General features: G+C 39.1%; 1 protein-coding gene across 2 annotated transcripts in view; it reads left to right on the top strand.

Annotated features, from left to right (window-relative positions):
* Positions 1–12,653, top strand: part of KLHL1 (kelch like family member 1) — a 518,247-nt gene that overhangs the window by 480,540 nt on the left and 25,054 nt on the right. The window lies entirely within an intron of this gene.

Genomic DNA, 12,653 nt, shown 5'->3' with positions numbered 1-12,653 from the left:
AACTTATATGCAGAGTACATCATGAGAAACGCTGGACTGGAAGAAACAGAAGTTGGGATCAAGATTGCCAGGAGAAATATCAATAACCTCAGATATGCAGATGACACCACCCTTATGGCAGAAAGTGAAGAGGAACTCAAAAGCCTCTTAATGAAAGTGAAAGTGGAGAGTGAAAAATTTGGCTTAAAGCTCAACATTCAGAAAACGAAGATCATGGCATCTGGTCCCATCACTTCATGGGAAATACATGGGGAAACAGTGAAAACAGTGTCAGACTTTGTTTTCTGGGGCTCCAAAGTCACTGCAGATGGTGATTGCAGCCATGAAATTAAAAGACACTTACTCCTTGAAAGGAAAATTATGACCAAACTATATAGCATATTGAAAAGCAGAGGCATTACTTTGCCAACAAAGGTTCATCTAGTCAAGGCTATGGTTTTTCCTGTGGTCATGTATGGATGTGAGAGTTGGACTGTGAAGAAAGCTGAGTGCCAGAGAATTGATACTTGTGAACTGTGGTGTTGGAGAAGACTCTTGAGAGTCCCTTGGACTGCAAGGAGATCCAACCAGTCTATTCTGAAGGAGATCAGCCCTGGAATTTCTTTGGAAGGAATAATGCTGAAGCTGAAACTCCAGTACTTTGGCCACCACATGCGAAGAGTTGACTCATTGGAAAAGACTCTGATGCCTGGAGGGATTGGTGCAGGAAGAGAAAGGGACGCCAGAGGATGAGATGGCTGGATGGCATCACTGACTCGATATACGTGAGTCTGAGTGAACTCCGGGAGTTGGTGATGGACAGGGAGGCCTGGCGTGCTGCGATTCATGGGGTCGCAAAGAGTCAGACATGACTAAGCAACTGAACTGAACTGAACTGAATATGGTTGTATTTCAACTTTATAAAAATCGCTCTGGCTGAAGTATCATTTATAAAATTATTAGAATCTCATAAGAGAAGTAGACTGATTAAGATGTATTCCAGTGCCTAAAGTGATTACTTGATAAACCATGGCTCAGAATTGAAATGTATTGAACAGAATGTTACTAATCATGGTTCTTGGCTTCATAGTCAATAGAAATTGATAAGAGGCCAGGCAATAAATTCAGGCAAGGCTTTACTGGGGCTCTTGCTGCAGAAATAGGGATCAAAAACTAGATATTTCCTTGCTTGCTCCCTGAGTTGGGGCAAGATGTTTCCTACTATGGGGTAGAGGTGGGTCCAGGTATTGGGTTGGAGAGATAGGTGATCTGCCCACTCCTGGTGGTGCTGTAGCAGAGTGCATGTGCAGTACCTTGCTTTTGTTCCCAACATCTTGTTTTTGTTAGGTTTTGGTCTTTTTGTATCTTTTTTTAAATGATTTGCACCCAGTGCTGCTGCTGCTTAGTCGCTTCAGTCCTGTCCGACTCTGTGCGACCCCATAGACGGCAGCCCACCAGGCTCCCCCGTCCCTGGGATTCTCCAGGGAAGAACACTGGGATGGGTTGCCATTTCCTTCTCCAAAGCAGGAAAGTGAAAAGTGAAAGTGAAGATGCTCAGTTGTATCCGACTCTTAGCGACCCCATGGACTTCAGCCTACCAGGCTCCTCCGTCCATGAGATTTTCCAGGCAAGAGTACTGGAGTGGGGTGTCATTGCCTTCTCCTTGCCCCCAGTGGGCATGCTATTTTTAGTCCATTATAGTTTCTTTGTATTTTGTTGCTGGAAGTGTTGTTCATCCAGGTGCAAGCACTGCAGTAAAGAAAGGATCCCAGGTCCCAGCCTGTTTTACAAGCACTGTAGCAAGGGTCTCAAGTCTGGCCTGTCTAAAGACAGTTCATCTTGGTTCCTTATTTGAGCATAGCCACTGCCAAACTCCTCAATCTGAAATACAGTGGTTTCATGAAAAGGACCTCTCCTTCCTTTTCCAGTCTTCACTCTTAAACATCTGCTTTAGAAACACCCTACATCACAGGCATAATGAGCTGCTTGATTGTTCACACTCTTTTGCCTTTTCAAATACTCATTTCTCTGCCTCAACTTCCCTTCCATGTTTTCCTTAATAATTTGTGACTGTCCACTGTCCACTTAGTTTCTCTCCTCAGATTTTCATCTGGTCATTGGATACCTTTGGAAATTCTCTAGATTGATAGCCTGTCACAACTCTAGATCTCTCTATGCATTAAGTTCCATGTGGCAAGATTGGTACTCATAGGATTCAGTTTTTTGTACTTGAGAACAATAGTTTAAGAAATCATTAAAATATATTAAAATGTACCTTTACCTAAAAAAAACCTAAACAAGATCATTTATAATAGCTCCATCAGCCAAGAACTAATTTAATCTGCACCTTTTCCATGAACCCTTTTATTTATTTTTATTTTTTAATTTGTATTTATTTTTTTAATTTATTTATTTTAATTGGAGGCTAATTACTTTACATTATTGCATTGGTTTTGCCATACATCAACATGAATCTGCTACAGGTGTACACGTGCTCCCCATCCTGAACCCCTCTCCCACCTCCCTCCCTGTACCATCCCTCTGGGTCATCCCAATGCACCAGCCCCAAGCATCCTGTATCCTCCATAGAAACTGGACTGGTGATTCATTTCTTATATGATATTGTACAGGTTTCAATGCCATTCTCCCAAATCATTCCACCCTCTCCCTCTCCCACAGAGTCCAAAAGTCTGTTCTATACATCTGTGTCTCTTTTGCTCTCTCATATACAGGGTTATCGTTACCATCTTTCTAAATTCCATATATATGCGTTAGTATACTGTATTGGCAGAGAAGGCAATGGTACCCCACTCCAGCACTCTTGCCTGGAAAATCGCATGGATGGAGGAGCCTGGTGGACTGCAATTCATGGGGTCACGAAGACTCAGTCAGGACTGAGCAACTTTCCTTTCACTTTTCACTTTCCTGCATTGTAGAAGGAAATGGCAACCCACTCCAGTGTTCTTGCCTGGAGAATCCCAGGGACAGTGGAGCCTGGTGGGCTGCCATCTATGGGGTCACACAGAGCCGGACACGACTGAAGCGACTTAGCAGCAGTAGCAGCAGCATACTTTATTAATGTTTTTCTTCCTGGCTTACTTCACTCTGTATAATAGGCTCCAGTTTCATCCACCTCATTAGAACTGATTCAAATGTATTATTTTTAATGGCTGAGTAATAATCCATTGTGTATATGTACCACTGCTTTCTTATCCATTCATCTGCTGATGGACATCTAGGTTGCTTCCATGTCCTGGCTATTATAAACAGTGCTGCGATGAACATTGGGGTACACGTGTCTCTTTCAATTCTGGTTTCATTGGTGTGTATGCCCAGAAGTGGGATTTCTGGGTCATATGACAGTTCTATTTCCAGTTTTTTAAGGAATCTCCACACTCTTCTCCATAGTGGCTGTACTAGTTTGCATTCCCACCAACAATGTAAGAGGGTTCCCTTTTATCCACATCCTCTCCAGCATTTATTGCTTATAGACTTTTGGATAGCAGCATTCTGACTGGCATGAAATGGTACCTCATTGTGGTTTTGATTTGCATTTCTCTAATAATGAGTGATGTTGAGCATCTCTTCATGTGTTTGTTAGCCATCTGTATGTCTTCTTTGGAGAAATGTCTATTTAGTTCTTTGGCCCATTTTTTGATTGGGCCATTTATTTTTCTGAAATTGAGCTGTAGCAGTTGCTTGTATATTTTTGAGATTTGTTGTCAGTTGCTTCATTTGCTATTAATTTCTCCCATTCTGAAGGCTGTGTTTTCACCTTGCTTATAGTTTCCTTTGCCGTGCAGAAGCTTTTAATTTTAATTAGGTCCCATTTGTTTATTTTTGCTTTTATTTCCAGTATTATGGGAGGTGGATCATAGAGGATCCTGCTGTGATGTATGTCGGAGAGTGTTTTGCCTATGTTCTCCTCTATGAGTTTTATAGTTTCTGGTCTTACATTTAGATCTTTAATCCATTTTGAATTTATTTTTGTGTATGGTGTTAGAAAGTGTTTTAGTTTCATTCTTTTACAAATGGTTGACCGGTTTTCCCAGCACCACTTGTTAAAGAGATTGTCTTTTCTCCATTATATACTCTTGCCTCCTTTGTCAAAGATAAGGTGTGCATAGGTGCATGGCTTTATCTCTGGGCTTTCTATTTTGTTCCATTGATCTATATTTCTGTCTTTGTTCCAGTACCATACTGTCTTGATGACTGTGGTTTTGTAGTTGAGCCTGAAGTCAGGCAGATTGATTCCTCCAGTTCCATTCTTCTTTCTCAAGATTGCTTTGGCTATGTGAGTTTTTTTGTATTTCCATACAAATTGTGAAATTATTTGTTCTAGCTCTGTGGAAAATACCGTTGGTAGCTTGATAGGGATTGCATTGAATCTATAGATTGCTTTGGGTAGTATCCTCATTTTCACTATGTTGATTCTTCGAATCCATGAACATGGTATATTTCTCCATCTATTAGTGTCCTCTTTGATTTCTTTCACCAGTGTTTTATAGTTTTCTATATATAGGTCTTTAGTTTCTTTAGGTAGATATGGTATGCTAAGTCACTTCAGTCATGTCTGACTCTGTGCGACCCCAGAGATGGCAGCCCACCAGGCTCCCCAGTCCCTGGGATTCTCCAGGCAAGAACACTGGAGTGGGCTGCCATTTCCTTCTCCAATGCATGAAAGTGAAAAGTGAAAGTGAAGTCGCTCAGTCGTGTCCGACTCTTAGCGACCCCATGGATTGCAGCCTAACAGGTTCCTCCGTCCATGGGATTTTCCAAGCAAGAGTACTGGAGTGGGGTGCCATTGCCTTCTCCAATATATTCCTAAGTATTTTACTCTTTTCGTTGCAATGGTGAATGGAATTTTTCCTTAGTTTCTCTTTCTATTTTCTCATTATTAGTGTATAGGAATGCAAGGGATTTCTGTGTGTTGATTTTATATCCTACAACTTTACTATATTCATTGATTAGCTCTAGCAATTTTCTCGGAGAAGGCAATGGCACCCCACTCAAGTACTTTTGCCTGGAAAATCTCATGGATGGAGGTTCCTGATGGGCCGCAGTCCATGGGGTCGCTGGAGTCGGACACAACTGAGCGACTTCACTTTCACTTTTCACTTTCATGCATTGGAGAAGGAAATGGCAACCCACTCCAGTGTTCTTGCCTGGAGAATCCCAGGACGGGGAAGCCTCATGGGCTGCCACCTATGGGGTCGCACAGAGTTGGACACAACTGAAGCGACTTAGCATGGTAATCATCTGGTGGAGTCTTTAGGGTTTTCTACGTAGAGGATCGTGTCATCTGCAAACAGTGAGAGTTTTACTTCTTTTTTTCCAGTTTGGATTCCTTTTATTTGTTTTTCTTCTCTGATTGCTGTGACCAAAACTTCCAAAACTATGTTGAATAGTAGTGGTGAAAGTGGGCACCCTTGTCTTGTTCCTGACTTTAGGGGAAATGCTTTCAATTTTTCACCATTGAGGATAATGTTTGCTGTGGGTTTGTCATATATAGCTTTTACTATGTTGAGGTATATTCCTTATATTCCTGCTTTCTAGAGAGTTTTTATCATAAATGGATGTTGAAGTTTGTCAAAGGCTTTCTCTGCATCCATTGAAATATAATATGGCTTTTATTTTTCAATTTGTTAATGTGGTGTATTACTTTGATTTGCGGATATTGAAGAATCCTTGCATCCCTGGGATAAAGCCCACTTTGTCATGGTGTATAATCTTTTTAATGTGTTGTTTGATTCTGATTGCTAGAATTTTGTTAAGGATTTTTGCATCTATGTTCATCAGTGATATTGGCCTGTAGTTTTCTTTTTTTGTGACATCTTTGTCAGGTTTTGGAATTAGGGTGATGGTGGCCTCATAGAATGAGTTTGGAAGTTTACCTGAACCCTTATAAAATCCACTCATTTAAAATTAACCTTTCCATCTTTTGTGCTCCTAACACACATGACTGATACTTTTCTCTGCAATTTGTCAATATCTTATTTCAGTGGAACTTAAACAGGTGCCTTTTCTTGACAAGCATCATTTGTAAATCATTCTTTCTCAAGAATTAGAAATGAGTGCTTTGCTTTATTCATTAAAAATTACAAATACATATTTGCTATGATGACATATCAAAGAAAATAAATTGAACCCACCCTCAGAGAACTTACATTTATTAATATGGGGAATAAGAAATAGAAGAAGAAAGAAATTTAGAATTGTGATAGGCATAGAGTGAGATTTGGCAAGAAAACTTTGAGGGATTAAAATTGAAGTGACTGTTTCTGCCAGCTTTTGGGTTAGTAAACTCTATCAGGTTGTGGGATGTAGCTCATAAACCTAAATTAATTTCTGTGTTTATAATCTTCAGAGATTTTTTTTTTAGAAAGTAGAGCCACTTTCTAATAAAATAAGGTAAGTGTTCTTCCTTACCTTACCCTACCTTACCTTCCTTACCTTCCTTACCTTCCTTACCTTACCTTCCTTACCTTCCTTCCTTATCTGCTATAATAACAATAAGTCCGTTATGTTTGGGGCAATGAATTATGCTCAGGACCTGAGATTGTATTTGCCAATATTTTAAAAAACAAAATCCCTGTAGGAAATTCACAAATGGATAGCATATAGGGTGATATCTCTTAATAAGCTAATAAATAAATAACAAACCGATGTTAGATTAAATATACCATTGTTCCAGGCAAGGGGAGAAGATAAAAATACAGTTCAAATTTAGTTGAAATATATTCTTTCTGAGTTTTGGTTTCTGGAAGAGGTAGTTTTGCCAACCAACAACTAATGTCCAGTGGGGCAGTTTTGCCAACCAAGAGCTAATGCCCGGTGGCCAGTGAAAAACTGTAAGTTCCTCAGTTGCTAGAGCACCGTGCAGGGAACCCTGATGGTGTTTGTACTGAAGAGCAGGCTGATATTCCTGGGGTTCTTGCCTGATTTTTCACTGCTGCTGATAAAATAGTCACCTTTATTGTGACAGAAATTAATGCTCAAGGTCTTTGGAGAGCTAGATTGGCTTGGTTCAGGAGGAAACTCTGGAATAACTCTCACAAACTCTGTATTTATAGTCTAAATATTCCCTCTGGTGTAGTTGCTTGTCCACCAGTTTTTATTGAAAAACCCCCAGCTAGGGCCCCTCAGCAGCTGAGCTACTGTTTACAATCAGAGCAGATGAGATGATAACATCCAGACACAATTTACTTCATTCTTATATCAAAATAACTTTTCTTCTGAAAACAACTTTGCTTTTTGGTGATGAACAAATTGATTTGAAATTATAGTAAACCAATACACAACAAAGTCTGAGATTGAGTTTGCCACACATACCAACATTTGGCAACATTACCAACCAGGGTTCTTGGCCTTCCACAATTATTAGAAATTGATTAGCAGCCAGACAAAAAATTCAGTCAAGGCTTTATTGAGGTTCCTGCTGCAGCAGTGGGGAAAAGAATAAAAAATAATTTCCCTTGCTGGATTGGTCCCAGTGGGAGGTAAGCTCTTTCCTTATACAGAGTGAGGGTAGGGCCAAGTCCAGGGGATGGGCCAGAGGGGCAGCTTAGGTATTTTGCCCACCCCTGAGGCAAAGTTTTAGGCAGGGGACATGCACACTATTCTGCTTTTCTCAAGGCTCTTCAAAAGTGGCAGTTAGGTTGTTTTGTATCTTCTGTCCAGAATTTGTCCTAACTGTGCATGTGTGCAGTTATTTTTAGTCCCATAGAGTTTCTCTACATTTTGTTTCTCAAGCTATATCCAGGTGCAAGCATTGCCACATTTCAGCAAAGCATTCCAGATTCTAGGCCTGTCTCAAGTGGGAATAAAAGCAGTCATGCAGCCAATTGTGTAAGCTTACTGAAATCCCTCTCACTGTATTGTCAGACACTCCTCAAGAACCTCTCATGGAAATTACTCACTAAAAGGCACATGCAAGAGTATTCTGGTAGCAGGTATGACAAGCCTGGGGTGAGGTGAAAGAGTTCTCCATCAACTGAAAAACAAAAGACCAAACAAAGTTCTGGATCTAGAGTTTTTTCTAAGGTGTTATATATACCACAATTTCTATAACCATCCCTCAAGTTATGTATGTGTCATTGAGTTATGATAAAGTATGTGCGTGTGGATTAGTCTCTCAGTCACATCCGACTCTTTGTCATCCCATGAACTGTAGCTCGCCAGGCTCTGCTGTCCATGAAATTCTCCATAGGAGAATACTGGACTGGGTTGCCATTCCCTTCTCTAGGGTACCTTCCCAACCCAGGGATTGAACCTGGGTCTCTCATATTGCAGGCAGATTGTTTATCATCTGAGCCACCAGGGAAGCCAGTGATAAAATATGCCACATATTAAATAACTTTCCCTAGAATACAGATTATAAATAACATATTTCTGGGGAAAAGACAAAATGGGATAAAAAGAGACTTTCTAGTGGAGATGTACCTGTCCACCTTATATAATAACAAGGTACCTAGGACAGAATCCACAATGGCACACAGTGCTGGAAAGGATCTAGTGCTATGATAGAAGCTTCTAATTGCCTCTTAATACTCATTCACTCCTTTTTATATGATAGTATGCACATCACTGTTAGCTAGGCAGGAGACCACCTAAAATAAAGACAAATTTTCCCAGCACCTGATCAATCAGGTATTGTCATGTAGCTAATTTCTGGTCAACAGGAGATAAAAAGTGAGTTGTGCAACTTAAAAGATGAAACTTAAAGGGAAAGGATTATATTCCTTCTATTTCTCCTCTATCTTTCTGTTTGAACTATTGTTGTGATAGTTAGAACTCTACCATCAGGACCAGAACAATTGTAGAAAATTCTCCACAAAGCTTTAATGTTGTTACACATTTCAAGGCAAAAAAAAAAAAAAAAAAAAAAAAAACAACAACTTTTTTTTCAACATATTTTCAAGGTTATTTGTAAATGTAATAGCTTTGGAAGATAGCAATGCCTTTTTGAGGGACAGAGAGCAGATTTGTTCCTTGACTGAAATAATAAGCACAATATTGCCCTTCAGAGCAACAAGTTTGCTGGCAATCCCTTTAAAGATGATAATTAAAAACTCCAGATGTGAAAAAAAGCCCTCCAAGTAAACGGCATTCACCTAAATCTCTCTGCATCACCCTGGTGGGACTAGGGAATGGCAGCCCACTCCAGTATTCTTGCTTGGAGAATTCCATGGACAGAGAAGCCTGGTGGGCTACAGTCCTTGGGGTGGCAAAAGTCACACACAGCTTAGCATGTAAGTCATCCTACAGATGATAGATTGAAAGTTGGAAGCAGCCTGGATCTCAACATATCAGCAAACCCTCTTTACATTTGAACTCATATCTTTAAATAATGCAGAATTTATTTCCTCCAACTGCCATATTGTATGGACAACCATACCCCAAAGACATTGCAGGTTTGATTCCAGACCACTGTAATAAAGCATATATTGCGATAAATGGAGTCACACATTTTTTTTGTTGTTGTTTCCCAGTGCATATGAAAATTGTATTTACACTATTGTTGTTTAGTCACTAAGTCGTGCCTGACTCTGCAACTCCATGGACTGTAGCACACCAGGTCTCCCTATCCCACACCATCTCCCAGAGTTCGCCCAAGTTCATGACCATTGAGTCAGTGACGCTATCCAACCATCTCATCCTCTGCTGCCGTCTTCTCTTTTTGCCTTCAATCTTTCCCATCATTAGGGTCTTTTCCAATGAGTAGGCTCTTTGCATTAGGTAGCCAGAATATTGGAGCTTCAGCTTCAGCATCAGTCCTTCCAACGAATATTCAGGGTTCATTTCCCTTATGATTGACTGGGTGAATCTCCTTGCTGTCCAAAGGACTCAAATCTTCTCCAGAACCACGGTTCAAAAGCACCAATTCTTCGGCGCTCAGCCTTCTTTATGGTACAACTCTCACATCAGAACCTGACCACTAGAAAAACATACCTTTGACTACATAGGCCTTTGTCAGCAAATTTACAATAAACCATAGTTTATTAAGTTTGAAATGGCATTATGTCTTTACAAACAATCTACACACCTTAATTTAAAAAAGTACTTTATTATTTGAAAATGCAGAATTGACATATAACTTTGTTATATTAAAAAATGCAATATCTGCAAAATGTGACAAGGTGGAGTACAATCAAAGGCAATAAATGCATAAATTATACATAAAAAGACATATGCCTGTACTAGAATTTAAAATATATGGCACTAAAAAAAAAAATAAAAAATAAAATAAAATAAAATATATGGCACTGAGATGGGCACCTGGCAACTAGATCTCAAAATAGGAAGGCCTGTTTACTAAAGTTATTGTAAAAGTTTTCTGTAAAGCTGAATAAACACATAATTTAGGGAAAATTGTATGAAAGATTCATTCATTCTCAGCAAAATTCTAGAAGAGTTTACTTAAGGCTATTTTTGACCTCCTGCCAATTTTTGCATGCAAGGAGGGACATACTGATCAATATTCACAGCAAACTGATTTATGACACTAATGTCTCCTGAGAATGTTATATTTTTTTTTGTCCTTATTGTCTCCAAATGAAATTCCAACTCCATTGCACAGCATACAATGCTCTTCATTTTCAGTCAGTCCTTTTCATCCTAGCAGCCATCTCTCCTTTCCCCTGTTTACTACCATCTGTTCCATCAATATGACATACTTGCCACTCTTTATTTATCATGTGCTATGACCTTTCATGTCCCTTGTCTTTACACATAATGCTTTCCCTGTATGCAACACTTTTCCCTATTTCTTTATCTTACAAATTTCTACTCATCGTTCAACTCTAAGGTAAAAATGTCATGTTTCCTTTTCTTGCCATGAAACTGTCAGCTGTCACTTTTTATTTTGTCAGTGCCTTTATTTCTAGTATCAGATTCTTCTCTGCTCTTCATATTCTCAACATTTAATTTGTCATTGTAGTGAAATAAAATAGGGAACCATTTTAAATTATGATTAAATAGTTTGTCAGAGAGATCTGAGAAGATAACCTTGGATAATTGCTGATGAATTTTTATGTATGCATTACACTTTTTTCTAACTGCAAAATCTTTTCTAGTATTGAAATACATCCGTTGGTTTTAATAAAGACTCCATTAAAGCAGCCCAAAATGACACTTTCATCTTTTCTATACAATTTTCTCATTTCTTTTTCAGATTCTTTAAGGAAAAAAATGTAGTATATTTATTCTTTTCCAGCAGTTTTGCCCTAGTATTAATAATTTATATTGCATTATCCAAACTAAAGTAATTTCATTGTTAATCTGTAGACTACATAATACTGTAAAGAACATTAAAATGGACTTCCCTGGTGGCTCAGATGGTAAAGTGTCTTGCTTACAATGTGGGAGACCTGGGTTCGATCCCTGTGTCGGGAAGATACTCTGGAGAAGGAAATGGCAACCCCCTCCAGTACTCTTTCCTGGAAAATCCCATGGACAGAGGAGCCTGGTAGGCTACAGTCCATGGGGTCCCAAAGAATTGGACACGACTGAGTGACTTCACTTTCTTTCTGTGCTCCATTCGGCAGCACATATACTAAAATTGGAACAATACAGAGAAGAACATTAAAATGGACTTTTACCATATGAAATAAAATACTGATGACCTAGGTTACACTTTAGTAAATCATAAAATAACAGCTGCTGCTGCTGCTGCTAAGTCGCTTCAGTCGTGTCCGACTCTGTGTGACCCCGTAGACAGCCGCCCACCAGGCTCCTCCTTCCATGGGATTTTGGCTTCCTCTTTCACTTAGGGTCAATGACTACATTTGTTTTAGAGAATAGACAAAATCTAAACACCTGTGTGAAGTCCCTGTACCTGAACCCATCAGCTCATCTCCCACCCTGCCCATAATCTCTGCTCCTGCTGCCCTTGAAACTTTGTACTCATCTGTTTGAACGTGAAAGTGTTAGTCGCTCAGTCATGTTCTACTCTTTATGACAACATGGAGTGCCAGCCTCCTCTGTTTAGCTGGCTTCAAATTTTCCCCTCTTAGAAGTTCCTGCACTCACCTCCAACCACTATTATCCTCATGAAATTCTTGGACAAACTTTACCTTCCCAATGAGACCTTTTCTGGTGTTTAAAATTGTGACCACATTTCAATTGTAATTGATATTTACAGCTCTAACTCTCATTCCCACCAGTTTCACTCCTGGTCCCACTTTCCTGCTCTATGTCAACAGTGTGTATTCTGTCTGTATACCCTCTAGTAGAATTGAGTGCAGGGAATTTTCTTCTTGTTTTGTTTATGGATACATTCACAAAATTTTGGATGGTATGTGACATATACTAGGCCTTCAAACTTATGTGCTGAATAAATGGGTAAATAAATAAATACAACTCTGTATCTTAATGTGATGCAATCTTCATGACTGGGATCAAATAAGCAAAAATTATTTTTATTAGAAATAGATGATGTATTTCTACTTCTGTATTTATGAATGTATTTTAAGTAAAATTTATGCTGTAATATATATTTTCCTGGGTTCCGATCATAACTCTCAGTAATGAAATAGCAAAATAAGTGCATCAAGTAAGTTTCAGCAATATTTACTCAGGCTAATATTGTTATACTCTTTTTTCCTATAAAGCTTTGTCTGTCCAGATTACACATTAGCTATAGTATAGACACTAATTAAGATAGTATGACAATA

This window comes from Bubalus kerabau, chromosome 12, assembly GCF_029407905.1.
Source record: "Bubalus kerabau isolate K-KA32 ecotype Philippines breed swamp buffalo chromosome 12, PCC_UOA_SB_1v2, whole genome shotgun sequence".
NCBI lineage: Eukaryota > Metazoa > Chordata > Mammalia > Artiodactyla > Bovidae > Bubalus > Bubalus kerabau.
The sequence above is the reverse complement of the archived record's forward strand: the minus strand, read 5'-3'. Positions and strand labels throughout refer to the sequence as shown.